This window comes from Balearica regulorum, chromosome 2 (genome assembly GCF_011004875.1).
Source record: "Balearica regulorum gibbericeps isolate bBalReg1 chromosome 2, bBalReg1.pri, whole genome shotgun sequence".
Classification (NCBI taxonomy): Eukaryota; Metazoa; Chordata; class Aves; order Gruiformes; family Gruidae; genus Balearica; species Balearica regulorum.
Genome location: NC_046185.1, coordinates 6,289,610 through 6,303,340, shown reverse-complemented (window position 1 = coordinate 6,303,340; position 13,731 = coordinate 6,289,610). Strand labels below are relative to the sequence as shown.

Sequence of the window (13,731 nt, the reverse complement as noted above, 5' to 3'; positions counted from 1 at the left end):
CTGTCGCATAATCACCATAACAGACCTTGCACACCCTGATAATGTGCTACAGATAGGTACAAATTAAAACATACCTTAAACTCATCTGTACATTGTGAAGGTAGGTAAATTGCCATGTGTTGAATCATGCCATAGAAATTTTTTAAGCTGGGGAACGGTAAACAGTAGGATGGAGAGAGGATGTTCGTATGGAAGATATACTCCAACCTACTATAACACATACCTATTTTACAGTTTCCCACAAAGGTGGTGGACTGAACTCAGCAATCGCATCACTCCTTCCTACCTCTGACCACAGTATTGGTCCTGCTTGTTTGGAAAATGGCATACCAATTGTATTGGGTTTGCGTGGCAAGGTTTTGGTAGCAGGGGGCTACAGTGGTGGCTTCTGTGAGAAGCTGCCAGAAGCTTCCCCCACATCCGATGGAGCCAATGCCAGCCGGCTCCAAGACGGACTCACCACTGGCCAAGGCCAAGCCCATCAGTGACGGTGGTAGAGCCTCTGGGATAACATATTTAAGAAGGGAAAAAAAAAAAAAAATACTAGGAGCAATTGCAGCCAGAGAGAGGAGTGAGAATATGTGAGAGAAACAGGCATGCAGCCCCTGGAGCAGACCATGGTGAGGCAGGCTGTCCCCCTGCAGACCATGGAGATCCACAATGGAGCAGATAGCCACCTGCAGCCTGTGGAGGACCCCACGCTGGAGAAGGTGGATGCACCTGGAGGACGCTGTGACCCTATGGGAAGCCCGCGCTGGAGCAGGCTCTTGGCAGGACCTGTGGACCCGTGGAGAGAGGAGCCCACGCTGGAGCAGGTTTGCTGGCAGGACTTGTGACCCCGTGGGGGACCCATGCTGGAGCAGTTTGCTCCTGAAGGTCTGCACCCCATGGAAGGGACCCACACTGGAGCATTTCATGAAGAACTGCAGCCCATGGGAAGGACTTATGTTGAGGAAGTTGGTGGAGGACTGTCTCCCATGAGAGGCACCCCACACTGGAGCAGGGGAAAGAGTATGAGGAGTCCTCCCCCGGAGGAGGAAGGAGCGGCAGAGACAACGTGTGATGAACTGACCACAACCCCCATTCACCATCCCCCTGTGCTGCTGGGGGGAGGAGGGAGAGAAATCGAGAGAAGTTAAGCCCAGGAAGAAGGGAGGGGTGGGGGAAGGTGGAGTGTTTTTTAAGACTTGGTTTATTTATCATTATCCTACTCTGGTTTTGATTGGTAATAAATTAAACTAATTTTCCCAATTCAAGTCTGTTTTGTCCATGACGTTATTTGCTGAACGATCTCTCCCTGTCTTTATCTCAACCCATGAGCCTTTCGTTATATTTTCTCTCCCCTGTCCAGCTGAGGAGAGGAGTGATAGAATGGCTTTGGTGGGCACCTGGTGTCCAGCCAGGGTCAACCCACCACACCAATGTGCTACAACATATAAGAGGAGAACTAAGCTGACACTGCATCCTGAACGACACTGCATGTCATTAAGTTTTGAGAAATAACCCGAGTCGCACTGCGCTTGTCCCACTGCTACTCCATTTGGGCTTTCTGAAATTTGGTTTCTTTTTTGCCCTTCCAAAACATTCACAGAAGTTGCGTCAAAATTCAATATCACAGTCACCAAACATTTGATGAGTCCTATTTTTAAGGTGGAGTATTATCACTGGAATCAGAGGAAGAGGGCCCTGACTGATATCCTGCCACTAAGCACAGGATTAACTCAACAGTCTCATTCAAGAAATCTATCTATATCAACCAAGCTCACTGTGTTTATCCACCAGATAATGACAATTAAAATGTAACTTGGGCCTAGTGAAATTTCCCAACAAACTGTGCTTGAGTTGTTTGAAGACCTTGAGACAGCAGCACATGAAGCTGCCATTTTAAGCCTAAAAAGCCCAACCAGTTCATATCCGCTACTCTCTTAAAATAAAAATATACTCAGATATAAATATGTCCATATATGGAGGAAGACTTAATTACTTGAAACACTGGAACATCAGTCCAGTCATAAGATAAAGGATGGATTTTTACTGTTACTGCAGCCAAAAAAAATTGTTTATTTTGAAGACTATGTTCCAAATCTGGAGGCTGAGTAAAAGATACCAGCCAGGAAGTTCTGGTACCCTGGTGGTACACAAATCACACCCAAGTTATACACAGCAATAACTTGGGTTAGAGAAATGTATTTGAATTGAAAGGTGAGCTCATTGGTACAGCCTATTGACTATGTATCAGCATTACCTATAAGCTGAGCAGAGGCAAGAACAGCCCACAGCTGGGTTTAAGCTAAAGGAGGGTCAATTTAGATTATATGTTAGGAAGAAATTATTAACTGTGAGGGTGGTGAGGTACTTGAACACGTTGCCCAGAGAAGCTGCGGATGCCCCCTCCCTGGAAGTGTTCAAGGCCAGGTTGGATGGGGCTTTGGGCAACCTGGTCTAGTGGAGGGTGTCCCTGCCCATGGCATTGGGGTTAGATCTAGATAGTCTTTAAGATACCTTCCAAACCATTCTATGATTCTATGGTGACATCAAGCAACCAAGAAGACTTGTAAATTATTTTAATAGAAAGAGTATAGGGACATGAACCTCTTGGGATTTGTGATATGTTGTCATTCCTGCCTATGAACAGGATGTTTATGAATTGCACCATTTGCTTTTCAGACTACTTGTGCAGGTGGCCAGGATCACTTTGAATCTTGTCATTCTACTCCCACTGGCTTGGCTTCTGAAATGACTTTTACAATACGTATTATCTGAAAATAGCTTGCCAGTGGGTCATTTTAGTTCTTGATCACACAGAGTCTACTAGGAGAGAAGGAATATGGCACCAACTATGCCCACCCAAATCTATTTATTTGAGAGCTTTGCCCAGAATTCAGTGTGCAAATCTCTATAAACAGAGCAGTTGCTGCATGCTGGTTAGTTATCTTTGACTTCACAAATGGAGATAAAAATTAGAACAATCATAACACTATTTCTGATCTCTTCCTCAGCTTGGTAAATTTAAGCATTAGTAACATTGTCAAACAATGGCTAAAGAGGAAATATTTAGTTGTCTTTTGGCAGTGACAAATTACTTCAACCTTTATGGGTTCGTCTTTTTAAGCAGTTTGACATTTCGTTACTAAGGCAGATTTTTTTATTTTATTGTTTCTTTCAGTCTGTTACAGAGCCACAGTGTTACCAAGTAGGTTCCTATGAGTCATATGCAGGTGGGAAGAAATCATGTCTCTATTGATAGCACTATTACTTTTTATTATTATTTGCAAATGTTCTTGCATATTCCTCTCTTTTTACTTGGGTCACGATTGACTTTTCATTTTTCCCCAAAGCAGTGAGCAAAGTATGCTGATTTGTATAGACTCTGTCAAACTGGATCAGAACAGAAGTCCAAAAAGTCTTGTGTTTTGCAGCCAATCATAGTTAAGTATCAAATACTCACTGAGGAGACAGAGGTAAACAAAGAAAAGAAAATCCAAACCTAAGCCCTGACAACTTCAGAAATTGCATGCCTTCAGGCAAAGTCTTCCTTAATTTGCCCAAACATTGTTTTATGCCACAGCCCTCATAATATCCATTCTTTCTGAACAAGGACTGTAGGAATTGTCAGTGCTGTCATTTTGCACAATTGTGGCAAATCCTACAAAGTTCACAGAAGCACCTTCCAGCAATGCGTTACGCCAGCTATTGTAGTCTATAAAACTGGAGAAAAAAAGAATCCTTTTATTGGTTTTAAATATGCTAATTTTCAGGTTACCTGAATTTTGTCCATTATTGTGAAAAATAATGAACAGAAGATCTCTTGCAAGGTCCTACTCCAAGGTTTCTTGTGAAAACCAAGTAAGACAAATCATTTTCCATTCCTTTCCCAGCTATTTTACTGAAGATAATTCTGTCGCTCAGAGAGTTCCATCACTCAGATAATTCAAGTTTTCAAAGTGACCAAATGAGATCCATTGGATTTTTCTCTTAGCAATGCTTCAAAACCTTTTTTTTTTTTTTTTTCTGGAATATTACTTTATTTCAACCAATCACATCCCAAAATAATAATTTACAGCCCTGGTTACAGGTACTTTCCTTCTTGCAAGCAATCAGTCTGCACAAGAAATGCTCCGCTTTGGCCTAGGTGCTATAATGCTGGTCTGTTTTCTTTGATGTGGGGGGATGTGGTTTCTCTGCCTTTTGCTGCCAGGAAACAGCTCAATGTCTAATGCTGTCATTATGCTGCATTCCTGAAGTCTTCACTTATGACGCTCCCAGGCAATGAATCATTTATAGCTCTTTTACATGCATGCAAACATACATCAAATTGCAAAGCCAATTATAAAACAATATACAGTACTTTTTATCACTTCAGAAATCCACAATTTCTATTTTAACACTGAAACAGAAGTAATGGCTAATCAGAAACTTTCTTGGGTATGTTACTTTAAGGCAATTATATTAATTTGCTATAATTTACTGTAACAAAATGGGGAACTTTTGAATAGCTAGAGCTGTATAAATTTGCATAAATATTACATTTTCACAGGTTCATTTTCCTAGCCCAGTGGATACCTCCTGTATTATGCATAGTACATATACCAGCCCTCAAGTAATTTAGACTCAAAGACAATCAAATTTCATGAGCCATGAGTAGCTTACCATTTATTCTTCAGGCCATCATTTTATGGCTTTAAATAAAATACTTCTAGTGAGTTCAATAGAGGAGAAAAAGGGCTTGACTGACAGTTCTGGAGAATCAAACTGTATTGTTTACTAAACAAACACAATATGTAGAGCAGAAAGGACACTTTACCACCACCAGGAACATGACTTAACACTGCTTTGGAGGTACCCCTCTATCCTGTTCAAGATTTCGCCTTTGCTTCTCATCAGCCAACTCTGTCTACCAATGCCAGGGAGACCTAATTCGACCAGAGATATTGTAGATTGCTTCAGGACATTTGGGTTGGGTCATCAAAGAGCAGGCACATAGTGCCTTCAACTGACTTGATGGCTTTCTCTTGCACATGGAAAGAGTTTGGGAACATCTTGGGAGACCTTATTGCAGGAGGCTTATAAGAAAAATGGGAACAAACTTTTTAATAGGGCCTGTAGTGATAGGACAAGGGGTAATGGTTTTAAACTAAAAGAGAGTAGATTCAGACTAGATGTAAGGAAGACATCAAGAGGGTGGCCCACTTTTTTCTGTTTGTCAGACTGCTGAAACCTGTCTGATCCTCGGAGAACTTGTGAGATCATTGGAGCAGGGGCAGTTGTTTGCGCACAAGTTGATGTTGCAGGGATTGCGCTTCTAAGCATTCCTCCCAGGCACTGCACCAGAACTTATAATTCTTATTAGCTGTAAAACTGATTCTTGGGTCATTATGACTGCAGTGATGGCTTTGAGCAGAGGTACAGGCTCTTGCTGTCACTTGAAGATTTGTTTCCACAAAACAAGACAAAGTGGTTGAAAAAAGAGTGAATCTCTTTTCTCATTCACCAGTCCCCGAGCTGCTGTCTGGGACACTTGCCAATAGCGAAGGGTTAGCTTCCCGATGATGGATCTTGACTGTGCTGTTGTTGGCATCTGTGCTCCTGTTGGAAAGGCCGTCAGCTTGGAAGCTATGAGAGTTGATTAGGTCTCCTTTCAAGAACTCTCTCATCATCAGTCAGTGGAAATTATTGTAGTGTTCTTTAGGCCATATGAAACTAATTTTTCAACAAAATACCACTGGGAAAAAAATTCTGAGAAGAAAGAAAAACTGAATCATAGAATACTCAATCAAAAGGTAGAGAGCAGCCAAGTCCACTTCCTAACGTGAAGAGTAGAAAGGCTGTTCCTGCTGCTCGTGCATTCCATTTCAGGGAAGAAAGAAAGAAACATCTGTCCCAAGCCCCCTCCTATAAAGTTCCTCAAAAATCAATGCTGAAATCTGTAGAAAGGGAAAACTTTAATTTAAAGAATTTTAGTCAAGTGAATGACTGTACAAACTAGTGTATTTGTAAGTGAATTTCAGACCCAAAGTGAGAAATTGTGGTGATGGGAGTCAAATAAGTTCTTCAGTATATAACTGTAATAGTAGCTGTGAAAGAGAAATAAATTCTTGATACTCAGTCTGCCTTTTACCACTCTACTCACACCTACTCTAAATTAGCTATAAAAAACTTATTTTCAGTTATACAAGTCTAGGTGTGATTGACTTTTTCACAGTGGTATGCAGAGAAACAGAGAGATTTGTAAAGATAATGCAGCAGGGAGACTCGTAAAGAGAATGCAGCAGTCTGATTCTTTCCAATACATAAGTATTGCAGAAAAATAGCAAGAAAAAAAAAAATAAAGAAGAAAAAAGAAAAGTGGAACTTCCTATGCAAATTCTATTGATTTTCAAAAGGAACCAGTTATCAGTCCCATATGAGCAATACCTGAGGATTTTCTCCAGGAAACTCCATCACTGTTCTGCCTGACTCCAGATGATTTAATGATATTTTAATTGAACACCCACAGTGAAAAGATTGCAAAGCTCTTTCAACATCATCTTTTAGTCCTAATTCCAACTTAATCTCAGTTTTGAACTCTGTCATAATGCAGATCATTGTCTTGCTGTACCCTGCATATGCCAGATCAAAACGTAAGAGCCACAGGAAAGAAATATGCCAATGATTAAAGAAACCAGTTATTGTGACATTATTAGTTACCATGTTTTCTGCTACAGCTAGGAAATCATTTAGTTCTTTCTAAAGATCAGCCATTTATCTTCAGGCAACTGAAGATTAAAGACTTCATCAGTAATTATCACAAATGGTGCCCTGAACACACTGATTAAAGATACTTGTCATTATACCTTATAAAGAACAGTATATCAGCTCTCTTACTATCTCAGAATAATTGTGTGTTGGACATCTGCTGGAGTCCCAACCACAACTAATCATCATTTGCATAAGGAAGACACTGAAAGAATCCTGTTCCTTTAAAACCATTCATCACAAGGACATGCTAACACATGAAAGATATGTTTTCCATACCACACTCACACCGAAGCAGAGAAGTCTGAGACCAAAAATAAAGTCATTTTCATGTAAAATTAACAATTCTGGATGAAATTCTGATGCAAACTACACTTCTGAAGTCTCAATTATTTATACAGAGTAATTATAAGTAAAAGCTATTTTAAATACCAGGGTGGGGTGTGTGTGTAAATTTGATTTTTTTTTTTTTAATGTTAAATAATGTATACCAGCTATCTTACACACCTAAGTTTTGAATTGGTAAAATCAGAATCTTAACTATGTTGTGCTAATAAATACAAAAAAAAAAGGATAACAGGAATCTCTACATTAAGGTTCCTATGTCTGAAGGGGAATGAACAACTCCCATGGGTACTGAGGGAGCTGGCAGAAATGCTCACCAAGCCACTTTCCATCATTTATCAACAGTGCTGGCTGACCAGGGAGGTCCCAGTTGACTGGAGGTTAGCAAATGTGACACTTATCTATGAGAAGGGCCAGAAAGAAGATCTGGGGAACTACAGGCCTGTCAGTCTGACCTCAGTGCTGGGGAAGGTTATGGAGCAGATCATCCTGAGTGCCATCCCATGGCACATACAGGACAACCAGGTGATCAGGCCCAGTCATCATAGGTTTATAAAAGACAGGTCCTGCTTGACCAACCTGATCTCCTTCTATTACAAGGTGACCTGCTTAGTGGATGAGGAAAAGGCTGTGGATGTTGTCTACCTAGACTTTAGTAAAGCCTTTGACACAGTTTCCCACAGCATTCTCCTGCAGAAACTGGCTGCTCATGGCTTGGATGGGCCTATGCTTCACTGGGTAAAAAGCTGGCTGGCTGGCCGGGTCCAAAAATTTGTGGTGAATGGAGTTAAATCCAGTTGGTGGCCAGTCACAAGTGGTGTTTCTCAGGGCTCAGTGCTGGGGCCAGTTCTCTTTAATATCTTTATCAATGATCTGGACAAGGGGATCGAGTGCACCCTCAGAAAGTTTGCAGATGACACCAAGCTGTGTGGGAGTGTTCATCTGCTCGAGAGTAGGAAGGGTCTATAGAGGGATCTGGACAGGCTGGATCGATGGGTCGAGGCCAACTGTATGAAGTTCAACAAGGCTCGATGCAGGGTCCTGTACTTGGGTCACAACAACCCCAGGCAACGCTACAGGCTTGGGGAAGAGTGGCTGGAAAGCTGCTCAGCAGAACCTGGGGGGATTGGTCAACAACTGACTGAAAATGAGCTGGCAGAGTGCCCAGGTGGCCAAGAAGGCCAACAGCATCCTGCCTAGGATCAGAAATAGTGTGGCCAGCAGGACAAGGGCAGTGATCGTCGCCCTGTACTCGGCACTGGTGAGGCCGCACCTCAAGTGCTGTGTTCCGTTTTGGGCCCCTCACTACAAGAAAGACACTGAGGTGCTGAAGTGTGTCCAGAGAAGGGCAACAAAGCTGAGGAAGGGTCTAGAGCACAAGTGTTATGAGGAGTGGCTGAGGGAACTGGGGTTGTTTAGCCTGGAGAAAAGGAGGCTGAGGGGAGACCTGATCGCTCTCTACAACTACCTGAAAGGAGGTTGTAGCCAGGTGGGTGTTGGTCTCTTCTCCCAAGTAACAAGCAATAGGACAAGAGGAAAATAGACTCAACTTGTGCCAGGGGAGGTTTAGATTGGATATTAGAATCATAGAATCATAGAATCTTTAAGGTTGGAAAAGACCTCTAGGATCATCAAGTCCAACCATCAACCCAACACCACCATGTCTACTAGACCATGTCCCAAAGTGCCATGTCTACATGCTTTTTGAACACCTCCAGGGATGGTGACTCCACCACCTCTCTGGGGAGCCTGTTCCAATGTCTGACCACCCTTTCAGTGAAGAATTTTTTCCTAATATCCAACCTAAACTGCCCCTGGAGCAATAAGGAAATTAGGAATTAGCAATTAGGAAAAATGTCTTCACTGAAAGGGTTGTCAATCATTAGAACAGGCTGCTCAGGGAAGTGGTTGAGTGACCATCCCTGGAGGTATTTAAAAGATGTGTAGATGTGGCACTTAGGGACATGGTTTCTTGATTGGACTTGGCAGTACTCAGTTAACAGTTGGACTTGGTGATCTTTAAAGTCTTTTCCAACCAAAACAATTTTATGATTCTGTGATTCTATGAACTTTTCACCTACGTATTCCTCTTGTCTCAACTAAACTGGGATTTCAGGGCATACTACAAATCCCACAATGGATCCTACATGGGCTATTCTCTGATGCACAACCTTCCTTTTTCAAGAGTTGAAAAGTGAAGTATCATGGCAAAAGAGCCATAACTATACAGAAGAAAAGAAGAATAAAACACAGATGATTCCTATGTGACATAAAAATGTGGGTTTGAGTAATGTTTTGGTGTTAGGCTGAAACAGCCTAGGTTTTTCATATGTTGCTGAAAAGATTAAAATATTAGCAAACTGTTTTTGGAAAAAACCTCTTATCATCAACGATTTTGTTTGAATGATTCTCCTAGTTCTTGTATTATGCCAGGCATAAACTTTATGTCTTTTGGGATAGCTAGATCAATGCTAGATGGAAGAACAACACTTCTTATCAAACACCAGTGCCTTATTAATGGGAAGTCATATGATTAATCAATCTGATTACTTAGAAGTCAATTTATCTGCAGTGCAACTGCTATCCAAATGAAAATAAGATTACTGTGAGTACAGTTTATTAATAACCCGCAGTATGTCATTGACTCAATTTGATTATAACACAGCAGGCATGTGATGCACAATATTACAAAGACATTAAACCAGTCTGACAACAGTGGATACAGAAGAGGTGTATGGTACAAGGCAATGCATAAAACTCTTGAAGTTTAAGTGACCATTCAATTTTCAGTTCTGCAAGGAACATTTTATTTTATTGTAGATGTAGGATCTGTAGATATTTTTCAGTCTACAGCTCTTATGGCTGCTGAGATCACCTGAAAGCATGAGTCAGTGTGATGTTCAGATACAGACCTTGTAATATCTGAAATAACCCCTTGAACTTCCTCACAGGGAAAAGCAATTTAGCAGACCCAAAGGGGAATGCAGATGCCCCTGAGGGAAGCCAGTGACATACAGCTCATGAGTCTCTTTCATCCCACTAGATCTCCCAAGTCTGCAGTAGATATGATCCTATTTTGAAGATATTGTTAATCTACTGTGATATATATTCCCTGTGAGTAGAGGTTACGGGCTGAAGAGAGGTTGAGAAAGTACTAGCACATTTTCTTATTCTGTAGATTGTTCTCTACTAGTTTTTTTGACCACAAAATCATATTTCTCTGACAACAGAAAATTCTTATTTCAATAATATCTTTGTTGTATTAATTGGCTTTCAAAGCAAAAGTGTAGTAAAGAGAGAAAATATTAGACAGGGAGGGAAGGAGGAATGGAGGAAGGGAAGATCCCTGTTTGCTGGGTAGATGACTGGGAAGAGAGTGGAAGTCTTAAAAAAATCATCAAGGGTTAAATAGCATTAATTATTATAATTACTCTGCTAAGCTGGGAGATGAGGAAACTGTCAGTCGTGTTCAGAAGTTGCTTGGGTAGAGCTAGGGAAAACGCACATGTACAAAGCTGCTGGCATTTAATTAGTCTCCACACTGAGAAGTCAGAAGTAGAGAATGAGGAGCCTTCAGGATCTATCATTAAGCAGTGGCACCTCAGCAGCCCAGACACAGAAGATTAGCTCAGGAAGTGGCAAGAGGAAATGATGATCAATACAGACTTTCTTTAGAAATGAAGGCAGTCACTTGCATTTTCAATACGAAAAAGCAAATCAACTACATAAACTAGATGAGAACTTGCAGGCAATGTACAGGTCTAAAAAGAAAATTAGCTCTCTGATGCACCCATGTTTTATGAAGAAGAGAGGTAAAAATGGGATGTAGGACTTAGAGATGATATGTCAACATAAGAGTACTCTACTTTGTGTTCAATAGATGTCTGGAAAACATGACTTCGTAGTATTAACATCAGGTTTCAGCACAATTCTGGCTTCCTGAGGGCTTAGCACTACTACGGTAATTCCAGCCACTACTATACTGTGTTCAAATCTTGTCTGAATCATGTGTGATGGGTTGACCTTGGCTGGCCACCAGGTGCTCACCAAGTCTCTCTATCACTCCTTTTCTTCAACAGGACAGAGACAGAAAAACATAACAAAAAGCTCACGGGTCAAGATAAGGACAGGGACATGATTTACCAATTACTGTCATGGCCAAAACAGACTTTACTTGGGCAAATTAATTTATTATCAATTGAACAGAGTAGAATGGGAAATAAGAACAAATCTAAATTCCTTAAGGGCACAGCCACCTGCTCCAGCGTGGGGTCATCCATGGGCTACAGTGGGACAACCTTTGTTACCATGGTCTTCACCACAGACTGAAGGGAAATCTCTGCCCTGGCACCTGGAGCACTTCCTCTTTTCCTTCTTCACTGACCTTGGTGCCTGCATAGTTGTTTCTCTCACATTTTCTCACTCTTTCTCACAGCTGCCACACAGTGGTCTTTAGCCTTTCTTAAATATGTTATCACAGAGGTGCTAACAACATCGCCAATGGGCTCAGCTCTGGCCAGCAGTGGGTCCATCTTGGAGCCGGCTCGAATTGGGTCACTATAACATGGGGCCAGCTTCTGGTGTCTTCTCACAGAAGCCACCCCTGCTCCCATCCCCCTCTGCTACCAAAACCTTGCCACATAAACCCAATACACCATGCCACTAGTCCCTCTACTGAGTATGATGATGCTATGTATGAGTGTTATGCCAAACCTATAAAATTGAATAAACTGTGGAGTTAGTAAGTGCCTCAGACACAGTGAACCACTAATTCGCTGGGGTTTTAAGCCATGCACCTCCTAGAGTTGAGGAAGAGGGTACAATAGGAATGATTTAGAATTCCTATACATTCAAAATTTCTGCTCAAATGGAAGTAATCTGAAAAAATAATCTGGTTGCAACTGTAGGGAAAAAAAAGCTCTTTTTGGTTTACTCACAATAGGTAAACCTCAAATAAGGGAAATACCAATTGTTTGCAGTCTTACAGAGAACTGAATAATCAGATTCAGTTCCCTAGAAAATACATCAGACAAAAGACACTTGCCCAGGAGATGCATCTTAAGAGCTTAAGCCTGGAGACTTCTCAGATCAAGGAAAGCACAGAAATGTACATGAAAAGTAAAAGGATCCAAACTCAGCTTTGCAGAGATCAAACCAAACCAAAACAAAACAAAAGTAAAAACAGGATAGACCAACAATAACTGTTTCACAGCATTTTACGACATAAAAAGGAACTAATCAAAGTCTCTTTAAAATTAATTCTCCCAGGTCCTGCTGCCCAATGAAGCTCTGTCTGCCTTGGAAGACAAGATATATTAGATGTTCTAGCCTAGATTTAGCTAGTTGCATCAAATCAGAGTAACTTACCAACAAAAGAAAAAAGTGTGGCATATCTTGAGATAAGGTATTCAAGTTACTAATTTGGACATGCAGTAGGCAAAATCCAACCAAAAATATATATAGTGAGTAGAGAGGTCTGCAGTTTTCATCTACTGAAAAGGGTAGGATCCATTGTCATGCCCACTGAGGGTGATTGCAAAGTTTCCCAAACCTGGACGTGTCTATAGTCCAGTTGAAGTTACATTTAACAAACACATTCAAACAACATGAAATGGAATCTACAGATTTGTAAAGGGAAATAAACTTGATGCAGCGCAAAGCACTGCAGCACTCTAAGAAATCATATTACTCCTCTTCCTTCAATCCCATGTATAAACTCCCACATAAACCAGCAGTCACAAGGCCCTCAGTTGGACTTAGGATTACCCCCACAGCAATTTCTTTTCTATCTTTGAATTTTTATTTTTTTACTTTAAACTAAGAGAAGTAGTCTTTCTTTGTTATCATACATCATGGATAGCATATGCAAAAAGGCCATGACAGTCTATTAAATTAAAATGCACAGATCGAGAACAAATGTCATGACTTATAGAGGTTTCTGAAGTTAAGCAAATGCATATCTGACCATGTGGAGGTAGAGTGTGCAGCATTATATTTATGATTGTTCGGTGTGTAACATTCTCATGACCTGCAGGGTAGCAGAGTGCTAAATCCGGTTCATGATAGAGTGCTTTCATTTCGGTATTTAACAGATCACCCATGAGGATAATAATTATGCTGTCATTTTTAAAAAGAAGAAGAAGAAAAAAAAGCCTATAATCAAAGAAGATTAGTCAACAGAGCTAGGTAGAAAATAAGGTTTGCAGCTAAGGAAAACATTTGGAAAGGAAGTTTTCCTCATCACAGCAGACTAAGATTTTTCCATGGAGAGTAAAAGGAAAAATGAGAGTGGAGTTATCCTTTCCATTTATCTTCTTACAATAGAGATGTGTCCAGAGGATAATGAAAAGTAGGAACCACTCTCCAAAGAAGTCTCTCTCTTGTGTGATGTACAGAGATGTACAGAGATTAGCCTACAAAGACAAACACTTGAATCAGTTATTTAAACTTATGTGATGTGACTGTCTACCAGAAAGGCAGAGGTTGAGGTCAGTTTGTTTGCCAAAAGCATACAATGACCCAACGGCTCGGATAGCAGCCTCGGGCCAAACATTCTCTCAGCCTGAGTTAATCCCCTGGTAGTTCTTCTGCACCAGCTGCTCTAGGCTAGCATATTTTTATTATTTATGCAGAACAGAACAGCTTTGACAG

General features: G+C 41.0%; 1 protein-coding gene across 1 annotated transcript in view; it reads right to left on the bottom strand.

Moving 5' to 3' along the window:
• Positions 1-13,731, bottom strand: part of FAM135B (family with sequence similarity 135 member B) — a 210,309-nt gene that overhangs the window by 40,461 nt on the left and 156,117 nt on the right. The window lies entirely within an intron of this gene.